This window comes from Zootermopsis nevadensis, unplaced genomic scaffold (assembly GCF_977971745.1).
Source record: "Zootermopsis nevadensis isolate Lab colony 2312 unplaced genomic scaffold, Znev_1.0 Znev_ptg000061l, whole genome shotgun sequence".
Lineage (NCBI taxonomy): Eukaryota > Metazoa > Arthropoda > Insecta > Blattodea > Termopsidae > Zootermopsis > Zootermopsis nevadensis.
In genome coordinates, this window is record NW_028259192.1 from 23,297,106 (window position 1) to 23,321,907 (window position 24,802).

The window sequence follows — 24,802 nt, forward strand, 5'->3', positions numbered from 1 at the left end:
GTTTCAAATCCCACCAATATTTTTTTTTTTGGTGGTGGGGGGGGGGGGGGTTACTGTTTAAAATAGGTTGAACCATATGTGCTCGTCACACAGTGTGTGACGTAGGCCTTTGTATCTTCTGCTTTCATGTTGCTGAGGGATGCTGGAGGGAGGATTGAATACGTGGCTGAAGAGGGGTGGGGGGGGGTACTCTGAAGGGTAGTTTTACCAGTACACATGAATGTGTTGTGAGGTGTGTTTTTGTGGGGTTGAGGCCTAGGGAGGTATGAGGGCTCCCGACATCGAAAGTTGTTGCCAGTGACCGAGTTGACCGGGCTGTGTGGTCCAGCTTAATTATTTTGGGATGTTTTATTAAGGATAATGGAGAGTGGCAAATATGATATTTGAGACTCTTAAGGCGATGAAGATGTCAGGTGGTTACCAGCGTTTCGGTTGAAAATAGTGCTTCCATCTTCATGGTTTACTTCGTGACATAACAATCTAGAAGTCTGCATTCGGAAGCTGCTTCGACCTTCCTTCAGCTTTTGATTGAAACTTTTGAATTATTATTTTGTTGATATAAGAGCATTTAAACATTTTACATTAAAACGTAGAGATTATTGTTTTGTGTGGGTGTAAAACTTGGTCTCTCACGTTAAGGGGCGAACACAGACTGAGGGTATTTGAGGACAGGGCGCTGAGGAGAATATCTGGAGAACCCTGAGGGAAGAGACCACTTTGGAAAACCTAGACGTAGATGGAAGGAGAACACTAAAACCTACGTTAAATAAGTATGGCATTGAATATTTTAATGTGTTCTTAGACGTTGAAAATGCAACTCAATACACTCTTCCAGTAACCAGATTAACATAGGACCGTCGTAAAAACATGACATTTTGTAAGGAACTGCATTTCTCCGGGTTTCCTGCGTTATTTTATAAGTCTTGTAATCAATTGAGACCTCACAGAGGTTAATCAGGAAATGATCGCTGTTAGTTGTGAACACATTCCGTGGGCAAAGTTAATGATTGCTGGAACAGGTGGTGCGTATAGTTACCATTGCTAAAGGTGGTTTTCCATTCAGTGTTCTTCTGCAAGAATTCGGTTATTCGGACTAAATTTACATCAGACTCGAACCAGGGACAATGTGGCGATGCAGACCGACTTAACAGAGCGCTCACTTAAGCACGTTATAATTGCGATGTGCTCAGTATATGAACGTCCTTAATGAAGTAATGTTCTTAATTGCGAAGTGATGATGGTCTTCAGATGTTTTAAGCAAATGAAAATTCCATCGCAACAGAACCCTTTCACTTATTAAATCGCTTAAAGTTAACAGCTGTTATGAATCCCTTGAAACATTTCATCGTCTTTTTACGACTATTAAAACTAACTTATATTCCATTTTATTTATTTCCGACACCCGAGACCCGTAGTTCGTAAAGGAATCAAATTGTTTGCCTAATTTGTTAACTTTCTCTCGTGTTTCGTTCAGTGACCCTAACGTTCGCCGTGTGTTGTGCCATCCAGCGAGTGATCTGTCTGTGCCAAGCGACATCACCCAGCAGCCAGCTAACACAGCTCAGTAGCGTACGCAACAAGTAATCAGTCGCGATCAGAAATTACTTTAATTTATAATATAATATAATGTATCTCCATGCAATATCAAACTAATTATCTATGAAGATGGAAAATTCTAATATGACGTGCCGTTTCTGAACTCCACACCCGTAAATACAGCTCAATTTACGTCATTAACCCCACAAAACATAGTCATTAAAAAAATTTAATTAACAGGCACTCAGCTAGGCAGATTTCCCTTCTTGTATTGAACTTGAAAGTTCATTACCGTATTCACAATAACTTGATACTGGACCCTGTCTTGAGTCATTTGAATATCAGTGCGTGTTCCCCACATCCTACACCTGGTTTTAATATTATACTGTTCTCCTTCATATTGGTTTCTAAATTTTCCGACTGAAATTTTGTATGCATTTGACATTTCTCAATGCCCCGTCCGTCTCTGATTCTTGATTTTTTAACCACACGTGTAGGCTATTTATTAAATAAGAATTTGATCCTTATACAAATTTCTCCAGCCTCCTACTACTTACTCCCGTTCCCAGGACCAAATATTATTTTTTCCGACATTTTAAACCCTGCGAATGATTTTTACGCTCAGCACAACATCGAAACTCCTAAGAGAATTTCATAGACGACGTGAGACAAATAATCAAATATCGAATTATTTTATAATTAATAATTAAAATATCTTTATTGGCCTTCTAGGTTGTACCTCCGTGTGGACATGTAGGCTGGATGCTTTGGCCCTGAAAATGGAGGCAGTAGGTTCTTTCTTTTTCGAAACTTTATATTCCTACGTGTCACATGGCGTTAAAGCCCAGAAGATCCAAATGATATAAAATTAAAATAATAATAATTATAACAGTTGCATTTATGACTTGTTTTTGCAGTTAGATCTTTTCCATTTCGGTGAATCAATCACTGATTCTATTTTTTATTTCTAACAGAGTATTTGATTGACTCATAAATGTTTCAATCTTCAGGGCCGAACCTGGGCAATTCTAAATGATTTAATAAGTAACTTAATTAACTTTTGTAAAATACATGAATGCATATTCAAGCCGTTTAGTGACTTGATTAAAAATTGTATTAACAATTTTCTTCACTGAAACAGACGTATAAATATGTACTGTCTAAAACCTTATGCTACGTAATTGAATAGATTCGTTCTCTGGTGTGAATTTAACCTCTGTTCTGGCAAGCATATTTAAGACTCTATAAACTTGTGACAAAAGTTTACCTGCGTACTTTGTAAATGTGACAATGATATAAGATTGCAGTAATTTACATAAAATAATAATTCGCTTTACTTTGGTAATATGCGAAAGAAAGAGACAACTCGGGAGATCTAGGCGTAGAGGGTAAAACAGTATGAAGATGAATTTTAAACGTATAGGATGTGGATTCGATTAATTTATCTGGCTCGGAACAGGAATATTAGCGGGCAGTTGTCGAAACTGAAACTTCGGGTTGTCTAAGGGGCAGACAAATTCTTGAATCGCTGTGCGACAGTCAGCTTATCCAGAGCAACTATTATTTCTGGATTGGGGAAGGGGTCTGTGCTAACCAGTATGCATAGTCCTTGTGAAGCCAGCAAATCGAACACTCATCTTTTCAAGAAATTTCTCGTCTTTCGTGGGGTCCCGAAGGTTCATTTTGTGTCGAGCAGAGCTCCGGAACAAATGAATGCAGTCGCGCCAAATTTTGATTAAAATAGTTGGGTATTAAAAAACAGGGCGAAGTATTTGGGATTTTTACAGCCGTGAGGATGGTGATGTTCTACTAGATTTTGACGTCGTGTGTACTTATCGATAGGTGGCAACGTCTCGGAGAAACAGAACGCCGAAACCCACAAGAACATTGTCATGAAACAGGGTAAAATTTAGGAACATAGGAATGTTTTTAAGTAGGATTTGAGGTTTTCATGGTTGTGAGTCCGAAGATCTCATCGTCCTGATGATGGAAGCAGCAAAGACCTTCGAAACGTTGGTAAACTTCTACCAGACTACGCGGCGCAGGAACCCAGAAGACTCAGATATCTTATCAGAGATGGAGCTTCCGAACAAATTATTAGCTGCTTTGCTCATTGTAATTAGTTTCATTTAAAGAGATTTCAGGACTTTTCTCAGAAATTGAGTGTAGAACATTAATTGCCTCTTGTATTCGCGTCAGAGGTCTGTTCCAACTTTGTTACGTCCTTTCGGCTCTTCCGAGAAGTAACACACAAGTTTTAAGTTTTACCACCCCTCTCTCCTCCCGCGCTGTGTAAGCTAATGACCCATTCTAGAAAGTCATCATCATCCTTGCCCCCGCGAGCTGGAGCAGGGATCAGACAGACGTCGGGTGAACGTTAATGTTAGAGAAATGGGCGTCTGCGTTACAACACGCGCTGAAGTTACTGGATGCAGTGGCGGATCCCGAGTTTTCGTCAGCTTATATTCCGTCAAAATTAAGCAGGATGAGGGAGACGAGAAATGCGTACAAAATTTTGGTCGGAGAATCTGAGTGGAAGAGACAACTTGGAAGACCTAGACGTGCTTGGGGATAATATTAAAATGTATTTTATCTTAAATAACAAGGACTCGAGTTTAATGATTCAACTGGCATACGTTAGGGTCCTCTGGCGGGTTTTTGTGAACGCGGTAATGGAAACTTTGGGTACCATAAAAGGCAGAGTGGCTAAGCAAGTGCTGGAATTAGCACCACAGACGCTTTTAGGACGGATTATGAGAATTCTGTAATTGACGTCCGTGTTTATTTGTAATCGGGACTCAATGGGACATGTCAGTTTCTGGTATTTTAAAGTATGAATATCTTAAATTGAATTGCACGAGGCGTCATCACACTAGTTGGAGGTTGGACCGCAGATTGGAAGAAGATGCAATATTCAGACCTCGTCTCTAGGGTACAACATAACATATGACTCTTAATAATGGCTGGCGTTTGTTTGTTTACCAACGTACTTGGGATCTCTTTGCTTTTAAATTTTTTTTAACTTAATGTAGGTCTATAATAACCATAAAATACTTGCTATAACACTTAATCCAATTATGTTACATATGTTTTTATATACAGAAAATAACAATAATTTTAAGGTTTACGTAAGTGTACCTGATGACTGTAATTTATAATCCCTGCCAAGAGATGGCAATATCTTATGTTATTGGATCTGAAACTTCTGAATTATAAGACATTAAAACACAACCCCCCCCCCACACACACACACACACACAACCATGCGTTCCGTAAATTAATCTTGGCTTTTGCCGTTTAATAAAAACTCAGATTATTGTGTTGATTTACATTAGCTTTGAAAATGCATCAGTAGTAAGAAATTACACAACTAAACGTTTGTTGCCGGAGGGCAAGTGTTTGGGGTGGGGTGGGGGGGGGCATGCTAATTTGTGAAGCAATGGAACTGAGCTAAAACTGATCCAGAAATCCCCGGTCCACTTTCCCTTACGTTATTCGAACATGGTTCCCCTGAAGGTTTTTCATAAATTCGATAATTGGACAAAGATTCTTCTGTGCCAGAAATACATTTACTTGAAATTTAATGTATGAGTGTCTCATGTTCAATGTGCTTCCCTTTTCGTTCTGAAGTAAAGACAGTGAATTTACATGTAAATGTTGTTTTGGAAATTGTTCTAATTTTGTACGGTAAAAAGAAAAAACACTCGCTGGAAGCTATAAGCTGGTATTTTCCATGCAATTGACGTAATGGGAGGGTAATTTATTTGTGTAGGGGGGAAAAATACAATTAAGTTTATAACTTTTATGTGTTCTTTATACATGAAAACTGTAGAGGTGTTCACCCAATGTTATCGATATCTTGAATCGAAATCTACACGAAACGTCGAAAGCGAAGATATACGCATATAATTTATTTATTTTTTGTCTTCGCCGAATATTTAAGTCAGCTTTATAGAATTAATATCTCATTCTGTTCAACAGGGAAATAGTTTTTGTTCTACACGGGAAACAAAAAAGCGATTGCCGGTAAAATTGACTCCTGCACTCATAACGAGTTGGAGAACTATCCCTGTGTCCTGTTTTGACTTCCTCAGATTTATCAGGCTCAGAGTTTCTGTGGAAAGTATTAATTTAACTGGCAGGCACGTCTTTACGCGTATCAGCACACAAAAATTAGAGACAGCTGAAAGATTTGTATGAATCTTCCACAATTTTTAAGAAAATATTATTATTTATTTCGAAAAAGAAAAACTTCGATTATTTTTATCTTCTGTACATGCGACCTAATATTGTCGTGGCATTGAAATCTCCGACGCCATTGGAGGTAAAATGTATTGGGCGTAGGGTTAGGATGCAGGTGGCAAAATACATGCGGATACCTCATGGAAGACGTCAACTTGGAAGACAAAGAATGAGATGTGAGATAAGGTGCAAGTGATCCAGGGTCGTGTCCAACCTCCGTTAACTTAATACCGGTACTTGCTAAAAGTTACTTTGTATCAGAATTAAATGTGAGGCACCGGGTTTGAATCTAAGGCAGGATACTGGGTATCCTCAGCTACTCTACGCAGATCCTGGGGGGGGGGTGGTTTACATTAAAATATACGGCAGTCTTCAGAATAAAACCGAGCTACGGAATTAGTAGCTTATTGACAAATTCACACAATTATTTAATCAGAACATCTGAAGGAAATAGACTGTCTGGTTGACCTGGACCTCGATGGGAAGATATTACTAAAGTGACTTCGGAATAAATGGTGTGTGTGTGAGGTCGTGGAATGAATCGATATTTCTCGGAGTGGTGTCCTGCTTTTGTGAGCGTGTTGACGAACTTTTAGGTTCAATAAGAGGCGACTCGTACCTTCTCACGTAATTACAAAGTTTTTCCGGTTGAGAAAACGTCGTTAAACAGACGGTCACATGTAGTTCAAACCAAATGTGAACGTAATCTGCAAAATATATACGGAGCTACTTGTTGCAATATACAGATAAATTAAGTGCGAAGCAGAGAGTCAGTGATGGACTGTGAACTTTTGTGAACGACGAAGAAATTAAGTGTTAGTGCAGGCACTAATTGCACTTAAATGATTTCCCATTTCTTTAGCGGCGCTGAAAACGATAGCGCCGAATTATATGGTAATTAGTGAGTAATATATCTGAATAAAGCAATGTTGATTAATAGCTTGGTTGGTGATCGTTTGCTTTTAAGGGATTTTGGGATTTTCAGGATAATATATACGAATGAATGCTCGTGTTGTTAGAACCGTTGCTATGGTAACGTTTTAAAGGGATTTTGGGCCTCATGGGATAATATTTATGACTGTGAGTGTGATTACTGCTTTAAATTTTCCCGTCATTTTTGACGGGAAGTGTATTTCTGTACAATAACTCATGACTTAATTTATAGTCTTATTCAGGAACTTGCCTGGAGGAACTTAGTAAAACCGCGTAAGTAAGTGAGGATAGTGGGTGTCCCGGTTGAGATCCGAACCCCGGTACCTCCAGATTACGATAACGCCTTGAATAGAGGCAGTTGGGTTGGAAGGGAATGATCGTATCATAATGTTGGCAGCCCTTTTTCAGAAAGAACAATTCTTTGTATATGCAGATAAGTAAATCACTTTAATGGTACTTGAGTCGTTACTTAGCAACGCATTGAAAACTTGTAAGTGCGATTAAGTGTAGCATTGTATATTAACTTGTTAAAATCGAGTAATTTTATAGCTGGCGGTGCTGAGTTAAGTGTAACAATCACACACACACTTAAAATCGCAGCAGGGAGTAGTTTGTGTGTGGGGGAGGGGTGACAAGGGGTGCTCGTACCGAAATATGAGACCTTTGAAGAGCAGTGGCATCCACTGAACACATGTCACACTGCTGGAACGATTAATGGCGAAGCCGACATGAGCTTGTTTCATTGGTTTAGAGGGGCTGTGACGTCACAGACAACTGAACATCTTTCTGTGGTCCACCGTCACTCGCGGCACATAAATGTGCCCCGCTTTCAAACACAAACGAAAAATGCCCACGAACAAGTGTTAAAAGGCAGGATAATTTAGAGTGGATCTTGAAGAAACGCATTGGATTTGTGTGGCTAAGGGTATGGACCAGTGAAGGGCTGTTGTGGAGACTTTAATGAAATATTTGGTTCCTTAGGAGCCGCGGGATTCTTTGAATCGCTCAGCGACTGTCAACTTTTTTAAAGAAGTGCTCTCGCGAAATTAGAAGGTAGTCTCCTCCGTTCGGATTTCGATGCTAAAATTGTGCATTCCTTTCTTGTTTCTCTCATGAGTTCTGCTTTGTTTCCTCAGACGTGGATGGCTGCTTTACCATGATTTTTGCAAGTTACTAGTTCTTGAACTTAGAACGAAGCTTTTTTTTCGGTCTAACCCTTCACTTTGTTTCGTTACCGAACTTTTTCCTCGTATATTTTGTACTTTTTATCATTTCCTCAGCCCCCCATTCAATTCCAATGACAGACAAAGAGTGGTTCGAAAGGAGATACAAGGTACCCTATTTCTGGTGACACATTTACATATGAATACCACTGAGCAGGCATCGGCGTGTACGATGTCGTCAGCCAAGATACCAACCAGTAGACACTACAATGCACAACCAACCGGCTTATCTCACTCACGCTACTATCCATTTGAAAAACATCGAATAACTTTTATAATTTTTTTAAAGTACAGATTTTGAGGTTCTCACGGCGTTGATATGACGATGTGTGTCTTCTGGTTTCAGATCCCATTACATTTTTTTTTAAGTGTTCTGTCTGACAACAGGTCCATATGAACAGGATCCTTCCATCCTTTTCTCGGACTGGGCCTTTTCATATACGTTCTTGGCAGATGATCCAGAAGTGGTTTGCCATTGCCTTCTTCTGTGTGTGAATGGAGTAATTGTTGGGATGCCACGGAGAAACCGGGGAAGCCCCCGGAGGAAAACTCCATGTTGCCTAGACCACGGCCTTGCCCAACACATGACCATCGAAGTTCCGCTACATCTGAAATAACTTCATGTCTCGTGTTATTTGCGAATTTGACTGCATTCAGAATCACTTTTGGCCGTTTGAAGTCGAAGTGGGGACACTTGTTAACGGGTCTAATTGCAGGGGGACCCATAACATTGAGGGGACAAGACCCTAAGTTTGCGATTGTAGCCAGGGGACAGACCTTTGTGACAAATTGAACAACGCGTTTACGTGGTACACTAGAAGTCAGAGCGATGTTATCTGGAGACAAAACAGGATGTTTTTTTTTAAAATCGTATCTACCCATGATCTGGATAAAAACTGCATAATGAGGAGCCCCACTACCATTTTTTTATAAAGACGATCAGATCAAGATGCTTGGGATTGGTGTGATGTACAGCACGGGCGATGGGTATTTTTAATCGGAAGATTGCTTAAAGAGACCTAAGAATAGATGGAACGGTGATGCTGAATTCTTACATGAGAAGAGCGTTAGGTTGAAGACTGGATTCGTCCGACTCAGGATAGGGTCAGATTGGCGGACTCTCGTGTACCATCCAGTGTCATAAAAGACCGGGAAATTTTTTCGGTCCAGATGAGGACTCTGTTCTGTGAAGTTATTTCGTGCTGGCGACATCTCCCTTTTCAGGGAGATAATTCTCACCCTTCCGTTCCTAAGATTAATGTGAGGGATGTAATGCTTTATGGCATCGTACGGTGCTGTAAAATTATTATTTTTAAAAATTTGTACATTTGCTGCTAGTTCGCCCTTCTGGTCCACGCGACACGTGGGAATATACGCGGATGTGCTGCCATCTAGTCCGTTGATTTCTGCTTCATTCTGTCTGTCTCTCTCTGTATTATATTTTGTCTCGGCGTGAGTCCTGGAAGACAAAGGAAGATGACTGTCTTCTGAGATGCTGCGCCGTGTAGCCTGGTAGATATTGACCGACGTTTCAGAGGAACTTAATGCTTCTATCATCAGGGCGATTAGTTCCGTACACATAGCCGTGAGAAACTGAACTCTGACCTCATGGAAGTTACAGTTTTCAAGGTACAAAAACAGTTCTTGGAAGGTCGTCACAAATTTGTTGATAAAATTTAAGACACTTCATGTTCAAGTGCTAGATTTTGATAAATTATAGACGATATGACGTAGGCAAATTAAATGTAGCACGAACAAAACACGGGCTTGTCAGTAAGTTGGTCGCTCAGACTCAAACCTTATACGAGATGAGCGAACTGACTCTAGCAAGGGAGTTACTGAGTAAGACGTGAAAAAAAAACTTTCGGCCATGATGGCGAGAATTTAAACATCGTGGTCCAGTGGTTAGCATTCCCCTTCTTAGTATGATTCTCGTGGAGATGAACCCCCTTCGATGCTCACATATCCTTGATTCTCCTACAAAGTGTAAATATTTTTTACAGAGATGCCAATGCAGACTGTTGTAAATGAAACAGAAGTCATGTATATTTTTAAATAAAACTGAATTAATTTTAAGAATTTTGGTGGTTTTGCTATTTATCCGTGCGTAGATTCGAGGAAAACGTTTAAAATAGTTTTAAATTGGATTTTATTCAACTGGTATGGTTTTCTGAACCTCGAGGCTACATGCAATTAACTCAATGAAGCAAATATTTCTTGAAAATCTAGCTGTCGCTCAGCTAGTCAATGAATTCCCCATCCCGCTACCGATATCTAACCAGGAAATATGTATCGTCCTGAAGATGGTTATATTCTGGGCTGTAACGCCGTGTAGACTGGTGGAAATTTACTGACTTTTGGAGGTACGTTCTGCCTTCATCCTCAGGGCGATTGGAGGCAGTGAATGCCTCTGAAATGTGAGAGTAAACTTCTAGCAGAGTACACAGCGATACAGCCCAGGAGACCGATACGTCGTGAGGACCTCAGAATTTACAAGCGTCGTCCTTGAGGAAGTTTGACCTGTTTTGGCTAATCATTATTTTCTTATGAAGTGACGAAGTCTCTAACAAAGGAGCATGAGTTAAGGAAACTCGCTGCAAAACAGACTTAAGGGAACAGAAATGAAAGAAATGGAGACAGAGATGGGGTATAGTTGGTGGCAGTGGTGGGGGGCGATGGAATGATATTGGGGGAGGGGGTGCAGTACCGATCGTTGTTCTTCTGCTCCTGGAATTCCAGGCACGTTTTCTTTCTCAGAGTTTTCTTCCAGCAAGAGGGGTTTTCTCTGGAGAAAAACCTTTGCCAAAGGCAAGGAGCATAACGGCGTGGAGGGTGGGATCCAGGGTGAGCGGGGGGGGAGGGCGTAGTTGAGATAGCTTAGTAGGCTTGTTGTACGATGGGTGGGGGTTGGGAAGGAGAGAGAAGTTAAAGGGGAGAAATTTTCTTTGCACGTGGTGATGTTGGTTACCCTGCACCAAGCATTGCTATAGTTCGCAGTGGCTAAGGTCCATTGCGGGGCCTAGTTGAACAGAAAAAAATGTTTTTTCGAAATAATTTTCTTCGTTCCGTGACTGCAGGTAATGGTCAGGGCATGTGGGAGAAGAACACTGAACACTCTACAGTTCAGTCTATATATAACCTCACACCCAAGGCCTCTGTGATATTTAGTAACTTTTAGTTTGTTTGTCAAGCTCAGACCTCACGCTAGGGAATCCCCCCTTATCGGCTGTTGTATACTGCGTATACAAAATATACGTAGCTATCATGTATAACAGACGTCGTCTTATCCGTTCGCCACCCGAGGAACAGTGATGATATACGATAACAAAGAATTGTCTTACAATACGAAGATATAACAAACACCTGAGGTTTGGAGTATAATCACTAGCTTGTAGGTAAATTTTATAACCTGTAAATGAGAAAGTATGTTCTTCCGAAACGTCGGTATGTACCGATAAATCCACACTGCGTTATGACCCAAAGACCGACTTCGTCATTTCATTGAGGGTGGATGTGAAATTCGTCTTCACTCATGATAAGTTACATTAAAGGAAATTGTGTACGTCTCAACTCCATTATAACAAGCGTTATCCAAATTTAGTCTAATCTTGTCTTATAAGTGAATGTATTGATGATCTGTCATTATTATCAAGAATTTTACACTCAGTAATGAGTTTTAATACAATTTATGGAATTTTGAGTAAAAGAAAAATGTTTTAAAAAATATCTCGATGTTGGAATTAGTTATTGTAGATTATCACAAAACTGTCTGGTGACAATAATTTTGCTGTAGTTTTGAGGACAAATACTTCGATCGCATTGTAAATTTCGAGTGCAGAAATCGTAATGAAAGATTCTTGTAGGCTGTCACGTGGAACGAACCGGTCGTCCTCTAAAAGACATTACATTGCCTGAATTAATATCCCTGGACATTAACAGAAGGAAAAATGCGATAAATTTTCATTTATGATGCGTGACATTGTTCATTTTAATTGTTGTGTCTACGCCCATAGTTGGAGTTGACTATAGACCATAGAACGTATTTTCTTGGCTAAGCCATATCATAAAATCGTTCAGTTTTACTGTTCACACAGAAACTTTGGTATTCAGAAAGCGTTCTCGGAGGTAAAAAGGCTCGAAGTCTGGGTTTGAGAGTACGTGATACCATGTTGGTTTGGCTTTGAACCGCTGTGCATGAGAAAATTTGAAAAGAATAGAGACTGGGAAATAGGTGGGGGTAGAAGGATTAAAAAGAGATTTCGCACGATTAGATTTCTTATCTTCAAATTGGGGGGAGGGGACGTTTCTGTGTACATAACGCCCGTAATATTCCGTAGATGAACGCGTTTTAGTGGCGAATGGCAAAGTTGGACGTCTTCAAAAGTGACGTCATATCAGCACAGTAATTTCAGCAGAGAATCTGGCATTTAGGTGAAGTCTCTTCAAAATGGCGTTAGCTAACTTATTCTCACACAAATATTTTGGTCACTGATTGTCTGTATGGAATTTATAGTTGTTATTTATTATAAATAAAAATTAAATTAAATCATCAAATTGATTAAAATAATCAAAAAGAAACTAACTACAAACAAGCCTTGAGAATGGGACAAAATATATATATATATATATAGGTTGCCCCAGAAATATTTACTCACATTAAACTAATTTGCGTTATTCAAAACTCAATCTAACCTCCGTCATCTTGCGTTTTGAATCACGGGAAAAGATAGTGTGGTGTCATTTGTTAACTGTAGACCTTGCTAGGTTGCCCTCGTAAATACGTGACACACACAGATTAAGGTTAATATTCCGTATTATAATGTGTATACAATTTTTCGGGACAGACTGTATATAAAAATACAGATAAAGCTTTAGAAGTGCGAAACAAAATATTGGTAACACATAAACAGTGTCGGAGAAACGGAACAAAATTTAAGGAGTGGATAAATTCGTATTAATGGAATAGAAGTAATAATTTACGTAGCTAAAAAGAAACCATTTTAATTTATCCGCGTGTTTGAAAATAATCGTTCTTTCTTATATATTTTTTGATATCTTCTAAGGACAAAACTGTTCTTAACCAATGCCAGTGGGAAGGAAAAAGGAGCAAATATATGCTGTGCCCCACAGTTTCAGACTCCATGAGGAGGGCACACAAAAATCAATCCGAAACCTTTGTGCTTTCGGGTTTCCAAGCAGGCTACTGGTTTTGTGCCATCAAGAGGAGAGTGACGTTAGACTGTGACACCTCAGGTTCGGAGAGACTTATTCCTTCCATCTGCAGTGTAGAAATATTTCAAGCTTGCCCGTGGGAGAATTGCTCTCTGAGGATGCTGGGACTGTACGGGCAGCCCTATATTTAAATTAGTTGAACCTTGCAGGGTCACGGGTCCACAGATGGCAGTCTGCAAGCAGGCAAGCGTTATGAAGGCGCAGTAGAGACGTGATTCAGAAGCGATACCTGCCGTGGCCCTCTGTTACTGGAAGATTCTTTTTTCTCCGAGCATCCCCGATGGCCTCCACTACCACGCATCACGTGGGATAAAGATGACTGTCTTCTGGGATGCTACGCCGTGCAGTCTGTCAGATAATGGCCGACGTTCTAGAGGTGCCTGCTGCCTCCATTATCAGTGCTGTAAATTTATACCAGACTGCACGGCGCAACATCCAAGAAGACTGTCATCTTTATGCAGACAAGATGCTGAGGAAATGTTTGGATCAACGCATGAGGACAATGTACAAATTCCATAGTTCGTATTCTTCATCAAATATTATTACAGCGTTCATATCACAGACTTGATATGGACAGGGCTTTGGTCAAAGAGGATAATATTAAAGACCATCTTAAAGAAATGCAGGAGGGGACGAGAATGTGAAGTGGGTACAAAAGACGGGTTTTGTCAAAGCGGTGATGAACATTCGGGTTCTATAAAAGGCGAGGAATTGGTTGACCATCTTAGCGAGTGTTAGGTTCTCGAGAAGGTCAGCATGAGGATGAGGTGGGTACGGACCCGTTACACTCTACGGGTCTTGAGTCGACCATTGCTGAAACCGAAAAATCTTCATTCGTGATGCCGCCCTTCTTGTAACGGTTTAGACACCCCTGGTTTGTTAGTACGAAAGGTGACGTGGGACAAACGAGGTATACCTACGTTGTAAAGGTGTAGCTACTGCCAGAAAGGTGTAAGGTCGTAAAACGATTGACAAGTGCGAAGCTTTGCCCTCGCCTTTGGCTGCAGGGACCTTCTTTGGGGGACAGTAACAGTTATTCGCCTGTGTGTCTGTGGTACTCGGCACATTTCATTGAAAGTGACGACCGCGAGGAATTCTGGTCACTTACATTTCCTTTTCCAGTCGGCCTCAATGTGGCTGTACTGCGTTACTGCGTCCAGAAACTGCATAGAAACAGTTTTCTATGATTTTTAAATATAAGGTTAACCTTTAAGCCGAAACTCGTCTGAATTCTTCAGTACAGACGCAAAACCTTACGAAAATTGAAGATGGCTGTTTTCTGGGTTGATCGCCCTGATGATGGAGGTAGCAAGGACCTCTGGTGGGGGAGACGTTGGAGACGCTTGGATTTCTAGGGAGGAAAAAGAGTTAGGTTCCCAGGCAATGCACACTCGTCCTTCTTGTAAGGATGGAGTAAGAGTGAAGTCGTTGGCACGACGACGGAATTTTGATTTCTTGTTAGCGAATTTTGAAGCTATAATATGGAATGTAAGTCGTGGAGAGTCTCTACTTAATAATTCGGACCGTACCGCGAAGAAAACACCTCACTTCACCATTACAAAGATCAACTGGTTAACGCTGTTTAAGGAGATAATCGCTGTTTACACTGAGAATCATAGTTCGTCTGATTAATATTTAAGAATTCAGTCCGTACCGCGAAGAAAACACCACACTTCACCATTACAAAGATCAACTGGTTAACGCTGTTTAAGGAAATAATCGCTGTTTACAGTGAGAATCATAGTTCGTCTGATTAATATTAAAGAATTCAGCCCGTACCGCGAAGAAAACACAACACTTCACCATTACAAAGATCAACTGGTTAATGCTGTTTAAGGAAATAATCGCTGTTTACAGTGAGAATCATACGGAACCTATAAATACGAAATGAAGAGTAATTAGTGTTTTCCCGTTTCATTTAGGAATTCTGACTGACGTTGCTACTGGACGTAAGCCCGAGTTAACATACAAGGGCAACAGTTCACTTGAGATTAGGCAGGCTGTGAGATCCCCACCCCCTCCCTGCAAGTGCCAGAGATCTGGCCCCGTCTTGATTATCATCCGGCTAGCAGCGGGTCTCACCGAGTCCCCAGGTGACTGTTATATGAGTCAGTGGGAAATTCGAGCTCGTTATCGATACTAGCGAGGTAAATTCCTCGGCGGACATTTCCCTTCGAGGCACACAAAAAATATAACACTCGCATGTCCAATACTGTTTTATATCCTTTCCTACATTGGACCAGGAATTTCCATGTCCCCACCCCCCCGCTGCTCACACGAACATCTAATTTTCGTAAAGACACACAATTTGGAAAGTCTAAACAGCCAAAGGTTAATCAGCTATTGATAATCTCATCCTCTTCTCGATGTTTCGCTTCTAGATTGTGACGGCGTTTAGGGTGGACTTGTGCGCTGAAAGTTGAGACGGCGTGTTCCTCCGGAACGTTCATGTCCTGTCACCTCCTCTCTCTTACGCCCGGATATTATCGTTAGAGCAATGTATTGTTTCTGTAACCAGACATTACTTAACATAAAATGATATCCGACGATGTTACTCTGTTTATGCTGATATTCAAATGAAGTAACTTCGTCCTCAGTGTATATTTCGGAGTCATGAAAGTTCTTAGTAAATAACCGTATGATTTCTCGTGACTTAAAAATAATTTATGTTCCTTTGCTCCCTTCCATACATCACTGTCGGAGACTGGAAAGTTTTATCGTTTGCTACCCTTGTTTTCTGGTGTTTTTTTTGTGCAGCTGATGGCAGCACTGGACAGGTGGCGCGTGTGGTAGTCTCGATGCTACATGATTCAGCAGTTTTGTTTCGGATTAGATTCTGTTTTGTTTCTAGTTGTGCTAAGTGTTTTATTGGCATAGTGTTCAGTTTTCTTGTCAAAAGCAAGAGAGATAAATTGCTGTAACAGAGAATGGGCATTACATTCTTAGTCAGATTTGATTAAAACGACACGCATTTTCAGAATGTTATTCAGAGTGTTTTCGCAGCAAGAACAAACTTTTATGTGCGTTGAATGAAGATCTATTAAAAATGTCGGACGACGTGGTTTGATTCCAGTGCCGAAACTGTTACTGAAAAAGTGGATATTTTTGTAGCAGAAGCGAACGCGGACAGAGACGACATAATGAGATTAATTTGATGGGATTTATGTGAATATTAGACAATACCGTGCCGAAAATGTTACCCAAAAATAGTTTTAAGTATTTTCTTGAAAATGGAATATTCCTCTTTGCAAAATATAAGGGTGCCATCTTGGATCATTCGCCATGATGGACTTCTGTGGCAAGACGTGTGAATTATTAAAGTCTCTGAAACCAAAACTTACGCCGAAATTGTTTAATTTCGATTCGGAAACTGTGTAATATAGGGCGAAATGTGGACAGTGCTGCAATGTGCGTGTAAAGACAGCTGGAGAATACTACTTAGCGAAGGTTAGTAACAAAGTGCATGTTAAGTAGGATTTAAGTTTTTCACGGCGGTAAGTCCGAAGATGGCTGTCTTCTGGGTTGCTGTGCCGTGTAAGCGTGCAGAAGTTTACCGACGTTTCAGAGGTCCTTGCTGCCTCCATCATCAGGGCGAAGTGTTTTTTTTTATATGGAACCCGTACTTTTTTTGGATCGTTTACAGCTAAACGTTACGGAAATGCATTTTATTACTTTATTCGTGTTTGTCTGTCTGTCCGTCCCCATTTAACAACTCGAGAACCATTGAACGAATATTTATTAAATTTGATATTGGAGGATGTTAATCAAATTTATCAACACATTTAAATTTCTGATTTAGATCGTGGGGAATCTCGGTGTGGGGAATCCCCAGGAGGGTACGAATGCGACATGTGTTATGTTGCTGAACGTAATGTGATATCTATTTGACTGACCAAGGAGAAATGCATTTTGACAGTCGAATGTCCTCCTTGCAGTGTACAAACGGACCGGAGGCTGTGAAGTTACGTAAGAGGGCGTGGTTTGTGATGACGTCTGGGGAGGGGGGGTTAGTTTACAGAGAAGGGTAGAGGTATTAAGGGGTTGTGTTGTTTCCGAGTGTTTGAAGCTGAAACTCCAGGGAGTTATAAATATTTTAAATATCTTGCGGGTAGATTAGGTGAGAAGGGGGTAGTGTAGTTGTTGTATGAGGGCGCTAGATGATTATTATTAATTCCGTTTTGTTATCAGCCCCGCTGCTAATTACTCCGTTGTCGCACATAGATCTTCACTTGTTCTTTCAGCACTACCCGGAGTCGGGGGGGGGGGGGGGGTTAACGGAGCGCGCGCACAAACACAAACAGTGTCATTTCGATGAAGCAGACTCATCCGGAATCATATGATAATATTAAAGTGGGTTCTGACGTTTTAGATGTGTACGAAAGGAGAAGAATACGTCATTTACCCGTCCAGATGTTGCATTTTTAAACGATTGTGCCCAGTATTAAGGTCGTTTTTATGAGGGAATAATTATAATAATATTTTATAGAATGTGAATTTAGCAAATGTCGCTCTCCTGCATAACGCGGGTTTCGGGGGACAGCATCAGTACCCGCGTTATATATATATATATATATATATATATATATATATATATATAATATAACTTATAATATAACTCTTTACGTGGAACTTCGCTTAATTGGGTCGAAGTGTTCTAGTCCCCCCAATTAACCCGAATCGACTGCATTTTTATTATTTATGTGTTATTACATGTAAATATCGACTAATTTTTGATTTTTTTAAGCAAAAATTATTACTTCAAATCGAAGTATCTGCTTAATAAACGCTTTCTCTAAAAATATTATGCATAATAAACTTACTTAGTCAAATGGCGAGCTATTTACACGAAATCAATTACGACGTATGTAATATCTGATTACTTAACTGTCACGTGACATGTGAGACGTTTTGTTCAAATTCTCTGTCACCCACTTATTAGTGTCAAAACCTCAACATACACAATTACACTTTAATTAATTACTTTCTGCCCCGGGGGAACTGACAGGCGTGAATTTAAACCATTAACCTGAATTCTGAGCGGCATTGTCCTCTGAAGCCTCGAGACGACGATCGAATCGTTGTTTAAATATTGTTTTGGGCATTGTCCATTGTCTGAGTCATATCTGATGGACACGACGTTTCGGGAGTTGGACCATCGCCCGTCTTCTGGTGATTCGTCATCGTACAGTTTATTAGCAGGACCAACTCTCTAAGAATCGTTAGCATCGGATGTGCTCAGATAATTGAAATCGCCCAATTTGACGTCGAAAAAGGCGTTCTGTGACGTCACACGCAAGAGCCCGGAAGTCGTCTCGATGTCAACCAGTCGGAGTGACGAGGTGCCTCGAGGTGTCCGGAGTCGAGTCGAGTGGCGCTGCCTTTCGAGCCTGGAAACGTCTGGAGTCATGGCGTCGATTTGCAAGCGCTGACAGCCTCATACAACTTTTGTTTATTTACCAAGTTATTAATAACCAATATCTGAATGTTGCTTCCTCGTTCCATGACGCCTTTTGTACCCAGTCCTAGCATGATTCAGCTCGTTGGAGCTGTGTGCACTCAACTCAGTTGGCTGAAGAGCCAAGGTCAGCTTATACAGAATCGCTACTGTCATTTGTTGCTAAGTAAATTTAACCCCGAATCCACACAAAGAAGACTCGACATTCCATAATGTGGATATTCAACGTAGTGACCAACAAGTGAGCTTTGAAAAAGAAATGCACGAAGTATACGTCTTTCTCGAATCTTCTAAATTATACGTCGACAAGGAGACAGAAATTTAACACGCTGTGACGTCATATCGAAAGGACACTTATGAAAATCGAAAAAAAAGCAATTTGTAGTTGGATTGCTTGTGAAATTTTTGGAAAATTTGCATCTTCAGTCTTTTTGGTATATCCGAGTTTTCGTTGTATCAGACTTGGGAACTTTCCGTCATCTGGGATTCAACTCTGGAACTTACGTGCGAACGTTAAGATGCCTGCAAAAATGCTCTAAGTGACTAACAGGTGGTTAAAATTTGTACCACTGAACAGTAATTTTTTTGAATTCGATGGACGTGTGTTGGAAATCCCATAACTTGAAGCAGACAACGGATGTAAGTAAGTGTGATTGATTATGTTATAATGTGTTGTGATACATTTAAAACCACAAGTAAATTTTTGGAAATTTTTCGTCACTCACATGTTCTCAGTTTTTGGTCCTTTATGTTCATATTTGGATGCTCGTATAAGGTAACGTGAACCGTGTTATGAATTACATTTATAATTTGCTACTTGTAAGGTATAAAATTTAATTTTCGTTTGCCATAAAAGGTTTCATTTTAATTTCTCTTAGAAATCAGTAAGTATTTCTTGTTATAGTAAATATAATATTTCTTCTGCTTTTAAATAATTTGTCCTGTAAATAATAGGCCTATCGTCTTTATAAAAACGAGATTTAAGTCACTAAAACTCCTCAAGAGAACATGTACTGTATTTTAGTAACATAACCAAGTTTTCAATTGGTTCTTTTAATGAGGGGCATTTCGCGATTCGTTTGTTTAATTTTGAATACCTTTTTGATGTAATTCTCCACGTAAATGTTAGGTGATAATTATCGGCATTCTGATACCTGCATTGTAAGACTTGTAAAGTGTACTCATATTCATGTTTGTACTTTATGTGATCAACAGACGAGGGTAAAGACCGCTTCATCGTTATTCTACGACACTGAATCATCTGACGACGACTGCTGCCTGTCCAGTGTACCGCGGTCTTCGGTGTTAATCTCACGGACTTCACAGGTAATGACACCCTTAGCCACATTTGGATAGCAGAGCCATCTATTGATGAATAGTTGTAGTTACCCTTCTAAAATTAAAAGTTTTAAAAAATATATATAATGCTCAAATTTACGTTCTTGTAAAGCTACAACTTATGACATCTTGAAATTTTAGAATTTGACATTCAACTTTCAGTTTTTTGTCTTTGGATAAATCGTAAATGACCATTTAGGAGTCAAAAATCTTGAAACTGAGACTTCGTCAGAAGACGAGCTGATGTAATAAGTACGTAGGTACGTACACACCCACTGAACCTTAAAATCTAAGATATTGATAAAATTAGGCATTTGTGTAATGTCCCATTGCCAACCACAGTTGTCTTATTTTCTGTTCACGTGACATTCGAAATACAGGGTGTTTAAAATAACTAGCACTGGGGTAAACGAGATGGGTGATCAAGGTTTTCCTGTAAAAAGTCATTTAATATCGCGCACAGAGAAACATGCCAGAGATATTTAAGAAGCTTATATAAAGTTTTCTTCTAACTTTGTATAAATATAGCTCACAACTTCAAAGCCTCAAGCTTTAAACAGTCGTACTTTATGAAATTTGGGAATTGATCTCGTAGAAGTGCAAAAGTAATTCTTGGACCAGATTATCGTGAAGCTGCGATGAATTTTGTGAACAACCTTCACAATGTTTCATGCTTTACATTACCCGTGCCTAAAAGCCACTATATTAAAACTAATGTAATTTTAGCTGGATTTTAGATTACGCTATGAATAATATAATGAAGTTTCGATAAAACGTGTATATCAAAGAAGATAGGACGGAGATAATCTTCTAAAAACGTTTTACCCTCAGGAACAAGAAAGATGCTGTGTGTGTGTGTGTCTGTACGTACCCCGCAAGCCTCATTGAACGAGGCTCTCCTGTGCTCTGCTGCTAGAAATTTCAAGACGTCACTCAGATGTGTAAGTTTCTTTTTCGTAATCTTCCTTGGACTGACCATAGTTGTTCTTGTGATGTTCTGGACCGGAGCTATTCCACTCTGTGACTCTTAAATAGACCTAGTAATTTCGAGTGAAATAAAATTATTTATTTCCATAAGAGTTCAGGAGAATGTGACTGAGTAGCAGATAATTTTGTTACGAAAAGTGTGGAATAGCTCCTTTCTGCATGACAGAGATGACGGAATGTGACCCGTTCTACATATGATAATTACTTAATTATAAGTTTGAAATGATTTGGAGCGAAGCTGTCGTGGCCTAATGTAAGGGTCTGTCCAAACATTTGCTTGAAGGGAAGTCGCGATAAATTTGATTTTCATGATTTTTGTTTGTTTTTGTTACTACGATTAGTTTACGGGCAGATACGTGATAAAAGATTTCAGTAAATGTTTCACGTTCTCATCACATTAACAATTAAAATAGACGTATTTTGTAATAACATGGCTTTAGTTCCATGTTTAACCCTTTGAAGCGTGAAAGAGAGAGGGAGAGAAAGAAAGAAAGAGGAGAAGTGAGAGACACTTCGATTTCACGGGGGGGGGGGGGGAGAAAGAGCATCTTATAGTTAGAAGGTCCCCAGGCAATGCCCGCTCGTCCTTCTGTTAAGGATAAAGTAAGAGTGAAGATGTTAGTGCGATAATTGGCAGAGAAGACGGAATTTTGAATTTTATATTAGAGAAAGCTGAGGCTTATTAATTTGGAAGTTTGAAGCGTGAAGAGAGAAGTGAGAGACACTTCGATATCTGGGGGGGAGAAAGAGCATCTTATAGCTAGAAGGTCCCCAGGCAATGCCCGCTCGTCCTTCTGTTAAGGATAAAGTAAGAGTGAAGGCGTTAGTGTGATGATTGGCATAAAAGGCGGAATTTTGAACTTTGTATTAGCGAAAGCTGAGGCTATTAATTTGGAAGTTTAATATATAATGGGGTGAAGCGTGAAGTTTGTCTGAATCGTATATAAGAATTCAGTTCCGTACCGCGAAGAAAACACGACACTTCACCGTTACTACGATCGACTGGTTAACGCCGTTTACAGCGAGAATCATACGAAATACATAAATACAAAACGAAGAGTTGTTGTTTGTTCAAGAAGGTGGTACATATAATTACCACTGTGAAGTGTTAATGTCCGCTCCTCTGATTTATAGGGTTGATTGTTTAACGGTGTAGCTCATATCTTACGCATCACACACGAACCAAAGTCTGTGAATTTTAAAGAAAAACGTGAACCATGGGTTGAAGTTTCTTTGGGCACTGCGAGAGACGCTCTTAGCTTGTTTCAACTTACAAAACCCACTCTGCGCCGTTTCTGAAACAAAAAAAGTGAAAAATAATATCGTAAATGCAGTGCAGTGGACCTGTTTATCTATCATGAATCAGAGTAGTGAGTTTGTCTTCTACGTGACAGTCAGTGGACGCAACCTGCGATACGGCAGACTCTCAGCAGCGATAAAATCCTCAGTTTTTCGTAAATATAATTTTATGTCGTCGAAATCTTCAGCTCGGGGTCACGTGAGACAGTGTCCGCTCATGCTGCAATGTCTCTGGAGCTGCCTGTACTCCAGACAATAGTCAATATCCAGCATAACGACTTTAACAGTATGGCTTCGGTTCCACGAAGCATATCACGTGATTGAAGGCTGTCTGTTGGCTGACTACGGCAGAAACGAAGTTGAAATGGTCTTAACACAAGCCAGACGTCGAGACCTGTCGTTACCACATTCATAGAAAGGTTCAAAAATAAAGAAATTTCCGTAATTATTAAGTTAGACATTTAGAATGTTCAGTATTAATCGTAGACGGCGTTACGTAACTGTACGCTTCTTATGACGAATTCTTTTTGAGTCTAACGACTGCGGTCTATATTAAAAAGCTATATTTTTTATCTCTCGTTTTGTATGGTCTCTCACGTAAGGGAAGAACATATATTGAGGGTGTTTGAAGACGGGGTGCTGAGGGGAATATCTGGACCTAAGAGGGATGAAGTGTTAGGTTACTGGAGAAAAATGCGTAATGAGGAGCTTTATAATTTTACTGTTCATTAAATATTAAACGCGGGATCAGACCGAGGAGGGCGGGATAAACTGGCAATGTATTGGGCATGAAAAATGTGTCAAACACTTTAATGGCTATATGCGAAGGGAAGAGAACACTGGGTGGATTAGGCGTAGGTGGGCGGATAATATTAAAATGGAGGGTGTGCACTACATTCGTCGGGGTTACGATAGGGACCCGTGGCGGGATTTTGTGAACACGGTAATGAAACTTTGGCGTCCATTCTTGGCCAGCTGAACGTACTATTGACTTCGCTTCTGTAATTTATTTGATTAATTTGAAAATGATATAGGAGACGAAGTTTGTTTTGAAGTACCGGCGAATAATAAATAAAACCGACTCTGCTACGAAACAATTTACAATTGGCAGCCATTCGTGTGCGGTCACCAGGCTCTACTATCGAGTTCTGCCCGAACTCCGAAAGCCGATGTCGGTATGAGGTTACTACTGTGCATAGACCCACGTGTTTATTGGCCCCAAAAGACTCGGAGGACCTGCGCCTTCGCCATCGTGCAATTAAACATCGCCGTTTGCTTCGATGTACAGGAACACGCAGAAGACTGAGCCACTGGGTCCAAGATGACGAATCAAAATTCTCCTCCTAGGCTGTAACGCCGCGTGGATTTCTGGGTAGAAATCAACGTTTCGGAGGAACATACTGTGTCCATCTTCAGGGCTGCAGAAGAATGATTGAGGCGCTATGTTCCTCCGAAACGTCGGTGTCGACCTACAAGTTACAAATTATAAGACCAACATCGACGTCTTTACAACTGTAAGAAGCTAAGATCTTGCGAATTCGTTTTGTTTTTTGAGAATAGTCTCAGATTTAAAGTCGATGTTGGAAGGTAATGTTTTGTCGAAACAGTTACATTAGTTAATAAGTGAATTTGTAGGTGTGTTTAAAGAGCTGTAAATGTAAAATGTTACAGTGATTATTTCAATTAATCACGTGAACTATTCAGATAGGACCGTAATCAATTTCTCTCTGACAATGAACCGCGTAACCTCTAAAATATTTCTTACCACTTTTAATTACGTACGATTCGGTATCATGTTCTACATTTTCCGGTTACTTTACTGTGCTATCTGAGTTTTCCGATCAACCCTTTCAAGCCAAAATTCACATAGGCCTAAATAATATTTAAGAATTCAGTCCGTACCGCGAAGAAAACACCGCACTTCACCATTACTTCGATCAACTGGTTAACTCTGTTTAAGGAAATAATCGCTGTTTACACTGAGAATCATAGTTCGTCTGATTAATATTAAAGAATTCAGTCCGTACCGCGAAGAAAACACCGCACTTCACCATTACAAAGATCAACTGGTTAACGCTGTTCAAATAAATAATCGCTGTTTACCAAACATAAATACAGTCTGTGCAAAAAAAATAACAGAGTTATTGAATGTTAATGTAGATGACCCTAAAAGGTTAAACACCTCACTGGGACTTTCCCATCGCTGTATTGATCTTTCACGTTACATTTTAATTTCGGGCCCTAAGTCACTGACTTAGTCTTATCACTTTCCTCGTGATTGTACTGACGTTTCTAACTTATACGTCGTTATAAAAGTACAGATTTGGGTACAATAACTTACCAGAGGTTACGTGAATCTGAGATGCAAATTAGTCTAATTTCTCTTGTCACCAGACTCAACTGCTTTAATCACTCGCTGACTTAATTGCTGTTTTAAGTCAAGATTTCGACACGCTTATGAACCTAGCAGCACTGATCAATGTATAATTCATTGTGCTGTGCAGATCAACAAATATCTACTGTTGAAATCATGCTCTCGCCGTGAAATTAAAACTAT

At 39.9% G+C, this 24,802-nt stretch overlaps 1 protein-coding gene across 4 annotated transcripts in view; it reads left to right on the top strand.

Moving 5' to 3' along the window:
• The window catches only part of LOC110838714 (uncharacterized), a 456,091-nt gene that overhangs the window by 148,749 nt on the left and 282,540 nt on the right, over window positions 1-24,802 (top strand). For 3 of the 4 annotated variants that reach the window (XM_087341090.1, XM_087341092.1, XM_087341091.1), the window contains 2 exons: window positions 19,837-19,947; window positions 20,791-20,900. The gene's annotated coding sequence lies outside the window, so the exon portion shown is untranslated. Of the gene's footprint in view, window positions 1-17,787; window positions 19,948-20,790; window positions 20,901-24,802 lie in introns of those variants that run through there. The other variant, XM_087341093.1, reaches the window with a different exon arrangement.